The sequence below is a fragment of the Rattus norvegicus genome, chromosome 9, assembly GCF_021556685.1.
Source record: "Rattus norvegicus strain SHRSP/BbbUtx chromosome 9, alternate assembly SHRSP_T2T, whole genome shotgun sequence".
Lineage (NCBI taxonomy): Eukaryota > Metazoa > Chordata > Mammalia > Rodentia > Muridae > Rattus > Rattus norvegicus.
In genome coordinates this window covers 28,341,059-28,349,863 of record NC_141542.1, presented here as the reverse complement: position 1 = coordinate 28,349,863, position 8,805 = coordinate 28,341,059, and positions in this window count along the sequence as shown.

Here is an 8,805-nt window from a genome sequence, read left to right as displayed (position 1 = left end):
CATGGCTGGCTCTGAACACAGACTATGTAGATCAGGCTACCCTCAAACACTTGCTTTGCCCCCCAAGGGCTGGAATTAAAGGTGCGTATCACCAGGCCCCACTATGACTAGTACCGTTAATTTTTAGATTATCATATGAAATAATGAGTTTCATCGTGTGTCATACTTCCGACTTGTTCCCTTCGCCCAGTGCCATCTCCTTTGCCCTTTTAGCTGGTCGTCTCTCTATTATATTTATTCTGTGACTCTCCCTTTTCTCTAACTCCCTTCAGATCTCTCTCTATCCTCTCTTGAGCCCCGTTCCTACAGTTTTATCCCATGCACACACATACCTAAGGACACATACACGTACCTGGTCATACCCACATGCATAATCTTGAATCAAGGCTCCACAGCTAAGAGAAGTCATGCAGTCTTTGTTCATTGGAGCCTGACTTGTTTTGCTTAACATAGTTTCCAGTTTCGGCCATTTCCCCCCGCAAATGTCATGGTTCCATGTTTCTCTGGGGCTGCATAGAATTCCATCGTGTATGTGAACCACCGCGTTTTCGAAGTCCATTTATCTGTTGACAAGCATCAGTGCTGGTTGTTTCCTGCTATGAACGGCACAGCAGTAACATGGGTGAGCAAATGTCTCCGTGCTATGCTGACTTAAAGTCCTTCGGGGGTGTACCAGGAGCGGTATAGCTGGGTTATATGCTAGCAGAAGCTTGTTTTCGAGGAACCTCCGTATGGATTTCCATCTGGTACAGGTGTGCACTCCCACTGACAGCAGATACAGGCACCTAGCCTGCATTAGTAGCTTCCCCCACCCCCCTTGATGACAGCTCTTCCTACTGGAGTGAGATGAACAAGGCTGGATGCCCTTTCTAAGTCTGCATCTGAGCCAAACGTTCCTCCTAGTCTTTCCCTGGCACTGTCCCTTCCCGAGGGACTTGGCTAGCCTGCCTAAGTTGCACTCCGAATGACTTTGCACCCAGGTACAGCGCTCTCTCTCTCTCTCTCTCTCTCTCTCTCTCTCCTTTCTTTCTTTCTTTCTTTCTTTTTTTTTAAAGATTTTATTTATTGTATGTATGTGAGTACACTGTCACTGTCTTCAGACACACCAGAAGAGGGCGTCAGATCCCATTACAGATGATTGTGAGCCACCATGCGGTTTTTGGGAATTGAACTTGGGACCTCAGGGAAAGCAGTCAGTGCTCTTAACCACTGAGCCACCTCTCCAACTCCTTCCTTCCTTCCTTCCTTCCTTCCTTCCTTCCTTCCTTCTTTTAATTTTGTTTTGTTTTGTTTTCTGGTTGTCCTGGAATTCACTATGTAGACCAGGCTAGCCTAGAACTCATTGATATCCACCTGCCTCTGCCATCCCAGTGCTGGGATTAAAGGTGTGTGTCACCACCACCCAGCTTTCTCGAAACCAACTGTTACGAACAGAGGAAAGTTCAGCTTCAGGAACTGGCAACACTGTCTGCCTGCACACGTTCCCCAACAGCTGGGCAACTTCCTCTTCCTATGTAGACCAGGCTGACCCTCAACTCACTGATATCCATCTGCCTCTGCCTCGCAAGTGCTGGGATTAAAGGCTTGTGGCACCTGCCTGGTTTCTCTTTTTATTTATTATTTTTCCCCGCTTTTCATGCTTGTATACAGTATGCATACGTGTGTTGGGGTGCACAAGCATGCATTGTTGTGCATCCCATGTGTGCTGAGACCCAAGTTTGACCTGGGCTTTCCTTTTCCATTTTGTTCACTGAGGAAAGGTCTCTTCTCCATCACACCCAGAGCCCGCAGATGTGGCGAGTCTTGCTAGCCAGCTGGTGTCAGGGATCCCTGGACTCTGCCTTCAGTGGCCGAAGCCCAAGGTAGGCTTCTGGGCCCCAACCAGCATTTACGTGGACTCTGGGGAGCCAAACTCCAGTCCTCACGCATTAACTCCTCCCATCTCCCCAGCCTATAATTCTTTCTATATTTCCTCTTAAAAAAGATATCTTTTTTGTTATTTTTTAAAGATTTATTTATTTATTTTGTATATGAGTATATGTTGCTGTCTTCAGACACACCAGAAGAGGGCATCAGATCCCATTACAGATGGTTGTCAGCCACCATGTGGTTGCTGGGAATTGAACTCAGGACCTCCGGAAGAGCAGTCAGTGCTCTTAACCACTGAGCCATCTCTTCAGCCCCTTTTTGTTATTTTTAGTTACATGTATGTGTATTTGTCTGCTCACACATGTATACACACACACACACACACACACACACACACAAGTGCATGTTCTTGGAGAGTATCTTAGTTTGAATCCCATTGCTGTGAAGAGACACCATGACCAAGGCAACTCTTATAAAGGAAAACATTTAGTTGAGGCTGGCTTACAGTTTCAGAGGACTTTGCCTGCCTACTCGTGTGTTCCCTGGCAGAGTGTCTGTACTGGGAACACTGCAAAAACCAATCATATAGGTGGGGACGAGACACCAAGAAGGGAAGGGGCTTCATACAAGTCACAAGGGTACGGAGCAGAGCCTCTCAGTCCAGTGTTTTGCTATCTGGAGCCCTCTAATAACCACGGTGACAATAAGCCACCACACAGGCCCTGTAGCCCCAAGACCTTCCAGAGTTGAGCAAGCCTTTCCCCCTCTAAATCTCTCTCAGTGTGCTCACGAAGCCTGACTGCTGCAGTGGTGCACACCCACAAACCCTGAGTCCCGCCCCATGTGCCAGTCTTCCCCACTTCCTGTCTTGGACAGAGGCCAGTCAGCTGGGCTGGATGCTGCAGCTGGACCACAGCTGTAGTCTCGGGGCCCTACTAGAAACCAAAGATAGGACGTGGTCTCTGGTCTCTGTGAGGTAACACTCTCCCGGGTGAGGGTCGTGTAAAGGGTAGTGTGTCTTTTGTTTGAGTTGAGGTCTCAGCCTGTTGCCTAGACTGACCTCCAAATTCTCACCTCAGCTGATCGCTCCTGTCTCGGCCCCTGCTTAGCTGGGACTAGAGGCCTGTGCCACAACATCCGGCAGGAGAGGAGATATTGTGTGTAGTAAGGGGAGCCTGCTCTAGAGGAATCAAGTATCACTTTTTGGCTCTAACTAGGCACACTACAGGTGTCTGCTTGTAATTCCAGCATTCAGATACCAAGGCAGGAGGATGGTGAGATCCAGGTTAGCCTGGGCTACACAGCAACTTCCGGACCAGCCTGGAGTACATAGAGAGACTATATGTTTAAAAAAAAAAAAAAAAAAAAAAGCAAACGGAGCATGGTCTTGAGTGTCTGTAATTTCTGCATTGGGAGGAAGAAGTACATTGGGGTTAGGAGTTCAAGGCCAGCCTAAGCTACATAGTAATTTTCAGGCCAGCCTGGCAGTCTGAGTTCATCAGTGTCAAGGTGGAAGGAGGGAATCCGCTCCATCAAGTGGTCCTCTGACCTCCCATGTGCACCGTGGCATATGTACCTCCCCAGTGCGTTCACACTTTTGTGTACAGGCGCATACACATATTAAATAAATAAATAAAATGAATGCCACCAAGAGAACACACCCCCTCCAACCTAGTTTCCTCCCAACCCTCCCTTGATGCTATCTACATCTGTCTTACAAGGAGTCAGCATGAGATGTGTGAGCCATTTGGTAAAGGGCTAATTTGGCACGCACAGAGCCCTGAACTGGGAGTCCCCGGCACATACATAAGCTGTTTGTGAGGGTGCACAGCTATAATTCCAGCCCTGGTTTGTATTTTTCTGCTAACACTTGATGTCAAGTAACCTTTTTATAGGGAACCTGCATGGGACTGACCTAGGTCCTCTGCACATAATGTTACAGTTGTGCAGCTTGCTCTTCTGTGGGACTCCTCACAGCGGGAGCAGGGCCTGTCTCTGACTCTGTTGCCTGCCTTTGGGACCCTTTCCTCCTAGCATTAATAGGAGAAGAGGTGCCTAGTCTTGCTGCAACTTGATATGCCATGCCTGGTTGATACCTGAGGAAGGCCTAACCTATTCTGAAGAGAAAGAAGGAGATGTGGATATGGTGGGAGAGGGGGAAGGGGAAGGGGGATGAAGAGGGGTAGGGAAGAAGGGGGAAGGGAGAGGGGGAGGGGAGAAGGGAGTGAAAATACTGGTCTGGGCCCCAACCTTGCTGATCCCAGCTCACAGCTCCCTGCTCCCAAACCCCAAGGGAGAGAGAGCTCATCACCCAGACCTGTGGGCAATCCTGAGACTGCAGGGCTGGAGAGACCGCCACTTCTGCCCACCTTTGCCCACATCCTTGGCCCAAGAGGAAACTGTATAGGGCCTCTGGGCATGGGAAGATTGCAGCAATCAAGATGCAGGACCCCTGTGGTCCAGACTGACCTGGATCTGAATAGACCTGGTCAAACAGCTCCCTGTATCCAAACCCTGTTGGAGGGAGAGCTAGACCTTCAGAGGGGCAGACATGCCTGGGAAGCCAGAGGAGACTACTCTCTGCCCACATTTCTGACTCTAGAGGAAAATACCTACCACCATCAGGGTCCCCTGCACACAGGGTCCCGAGTGAAGGCGGGACAGGCCCTTCTGGTTGCTGCCCTCACAGAGAGCTGAAACCTAGCCCCAAGGAATGACTTCAGGCCGGAGACCAGAGGTAAGACCAACTTTTCTGCTCCAAGTGACCTGCCTGGTGGACTCAGGACACATGCCCACAGGAACAGCTGAAAGCCAGTGGACAGGAACAACTACACACCTGAAAGCAGAACACTCTGTTCCCATAACTGACTGAAAGAGAACAGAAAAGTAGGTCTACAGCACTCCTGACACACAGGCCTATAGGACGGTCAAGCCACTGTCAGAAATAGCAGAACAAGGTAACACCAGAGACAACTTGATGGCGAGAGGCAAGCACAGGAACCCAAGCAACAGAAACCAAGACTGCATGGCATCATTAGAGCCCAATTCTCCCACCAAAGCAAACACTGAATATCCAAACACACCAGAAAAGCAAAATCTAGATTTAAAATCACATTTGATCATAATAATGGAGCCCTTTAAGAAAGACATAAAGAACTCCCTTAGAGAAATGCAGGAAAACAAGTAAACAAGTAGAAGCCCTTAGAGAAGAAACACAAAAATCCCTGAAAGAATTATAGGAAAACACAATCAAACAGGTGAAGGAATTAAAAATGGAAATAGAAACAATAAAGAAAGCACAAAGGGAGACAACCCTGGATATGGAAAACCAAAGGAAGAGACAAGGAGCCGTAGATACAAACATCATCAACAGAATACAAGAGATAGAAGAGAGAATCTCAGGAGCAGAAGATTCCATAGAAATCATTGACACAACTGTCAAAGATAATATAAAACAGAAAAAAATACTGGCCCAAAACATACAGGAAATCCAGGACACAATGGAAGATCAAACCTAAGGATAATAGGTGTAGAAGAGAGTGAAGACTCCCAACTCAAAGAACCAGTAAATATCTTCAACAAAATAATAGAAGAAAACTTGCCTAACCTAAAGAAAGAGATGCCCATAAACATACAAGAAGCCTACAGAACTCCAAATAGATTGGACCAGAAAAGAAACTCCTCCCGTCACATAATAGTCAAAACACCAAAGGCACAAAACAAAGAATATTAAAAGCAGTAAGGGAAAAAGGTCAAGTAACATATAAAGGCAGACCTATCAGAATTACACCAGACTTCTCACCAGAGATTATGAAAGCCAGAAGATCCTGGACAGATGTCATTCAGACCCTTAGAGAACACAAATGCCAGCCCAGGTTACTGCATCCAGCAAAATTCTCAATTAACATAGAGGGAGAAACCAAGATATTCCATGATAAAACCAAATTGACAAAACCAAATTTACACAATATCTTTCTACAAATCCAGCCCTACAAAGGATAATAAATGGTAACGCCCAACACCAGGAGACAAAGTACACCCTAGAAAAAGCAAGAAACTAATCATTTTGCAACAAAACAAAGAGAAGACAAGCATACAAACATAATCTCACCTCCAAATACGAAGAAAACAGGAGGCAACAATCACTATTCCTTAATATCTCTCAACATCAATGGACTCAATTTTCCAATAAAAAGACACACATTAACAAACTGGATACGCAACGAGGATCCAGCATTCTGCTGCCTACAGGAAACATACCTCAAAGACAAAGACAGACACTGCCTCAGAGTAAAAGGCTGGAAAACAATTTTCCAAGCAAATGGTCTGAAGAAACAAGCTGGAGTAGCCATTCTAATTCGAATAAAATGGATTTTCAACCAAAAGTCATCAAAAAAGATAAGTAAGGACACTTCATATTCATCAAAGGAAAAATCCACCAAGATGAACTCTCAATCCTAAATATCTATACTCCAAATACAAGGGCACCTACATTCATAAAAGAAACCTTACTAAAGCTCAAAACACACATTGCACCTCACACAATAAGAGTAGGAGATTTCAACACCCCACTCTCATCAATAGATAGATAATGGAAACAGACATTAAACAGAGACATATCAGACTAACAGAAGTTATGAACCAAATGGACTTAACAGATATTTATAGAACATTCTATCCTAAAACAAAAGGATATACCTTCTTCTCACCACCTCATGGTACTTTCAAAATTGACCATATAATCAGGGACAAAACAGGCCTCAACAGATACAGAAAGATAGAAATAATCCCATGTGTCCTATCAGACCACCACGGGCTAACGCTGGTCTTCAATAACAATAAGGAAAGAATGCCCACATATACATGGAAGTTGAATAATGCTCTATTCAATGATAACCTGGTCAAGGAAGAAATAAAGAAAGAAATTAAAGACTTCTTAGAATTTAATGAAAATGAAGGTACAACATACCCAAACTCATGGGATACAATGACAGCTGTGCTAAGGAGGAAAACTCATAGCTCTGAGTGCCTGGAGAAAGAAACAGGAAAGAGCATATGTCACCAGCTTGACAGCACACCTAAAAGCTCTAGAACAAAAAGAAGCAAATACACCCAGGAGGAGTAGAAGGCAGGAAATGATCAAACTCAGAGCTGAAATCAACCAAGTAGAAACAAAAAAAGGACTATACAAAGAATCAACAGAACCAAAAGCTGGTTCTTTGAGAAAATCAACAAGATACATAAACCCTTAGCCAGACTAACCAGAGGACACAGAGAGTGTGTCCAAATTAACAAAAATCAAAATGAAAAGGGAGACATAACAACAGAATCAGAGGAAATTCAAAAAAGCATCAGATCCTACTACAAAAGCCTATTTTCAACAAAAATTGAAAATCTGGAGGAAATGGACAATTTCCTAGACAGATACCAGGTACTGAAGTTAAATCAGGAACAGATAAACCAGTTAAACAACCCCATAACTCCTAAAGAAATAGAAGCAGTCATTAAAGGTCTCCCAAACAAAAAGAGCTCAGGTCCAGACGGGTTTAGTGCAGAATTCTATCAGACCTTCATAGAAGACTTCATACCAATACTATCCAAACTATTCCACAAAATAGAAACAGACAGAGCGCTACCGAATTCCTTCTATGAAGCCACAATTACTCTTATACCTAAACCACACAAAGACCCAATAAAGAAAGAGAACTTCAGACCAATTTCCCTTATGAATATTGATGCAAAAATACTCAATAAAATTCTTGCAAACCAAATCCAAGAACACATCAAAACAATCATCCATCATGACCAAGTAGGCTTCAACCCAGGGATGCAGGGATGGTTTAATATACGGAAAACCATCAACGTGATCCATTATATAAACAAACTGAAAGGTAAAAACCACATGATCATTTCATTAGATACTGAGAAAGCATTTGACAAAATTCAACACCCCTTCATGATAAAAGTCCTGGAAAGAACAGGAATTCAAGGCCCATACCTAAACATAGTAAAAACCATATAGAGCAAACCAGTAGCTAACATTAAACTAAATGGAGAGAAACTTGAAGCAATTCCACTAAAATAAGAGACTAGACAAGGCTTCCCACTCTCTCCCTACTTATTCAATATAGTTCTCGAAGTCCTAGCCAGAGCAATCAGACAACAAAAGGAGATCAAAGGGATACAGATCAGAAGAGAAGAAGTCAAAATATCACTATTTGCAGATGATATGATAGTATATTTAAGCGATCCAAAGTTCCACCAGAGAACTACTAAACCTGATAAACACCTTCAGCAAAGTGGCTGGTTATAAAAGTAACTCAAATAAATCAGTAGCCTTCCTCTACATAAAAGAGAAACAAGCTGAGAAAGAAATTAGGGAAACGACACCCTTCATAATAGTCCCAAATAATATAAAATACCTCAGTGTGACTTTAACCAAGCAAATGAAAGATCTGTGTGATAAGAACTTCAAGCCTCTGAAGTAAGAAATTGAAGAAGACCTCAGAAGATGGAAAGATCTCCCAAGCTTGTGAATTGACAGGATTAATATAGTAAAAATGGCCATTTTTACCAAAAGCGATCTACAGATTCAATGCAATCCCCATCAAAATTCCAATCTAATTCTTCATAAAGCTAGACAGAACAATTTACAAATTCATCTGAAATAACAAAAAACCCAGAATAGCTAAAACTATCCTCAGCAATTAAAGGACTTCTGGGGGGAATCACTATCCCTGAACTCAAGCAGTATTACAGAGCAATAGTGATAAAAACTGCATGGTATTGATACAGAGACAGACAGATAGACCAGTGGAATAGAATTGAAGACCCAGAAATAGACCCAAACACCTATGGTCACTTGATTTTTGACAAAGGAGCCAAAACCATCCAATGGAAAAAGATAGCATTTTTCAGCAAATGGTGCTGGTTCAA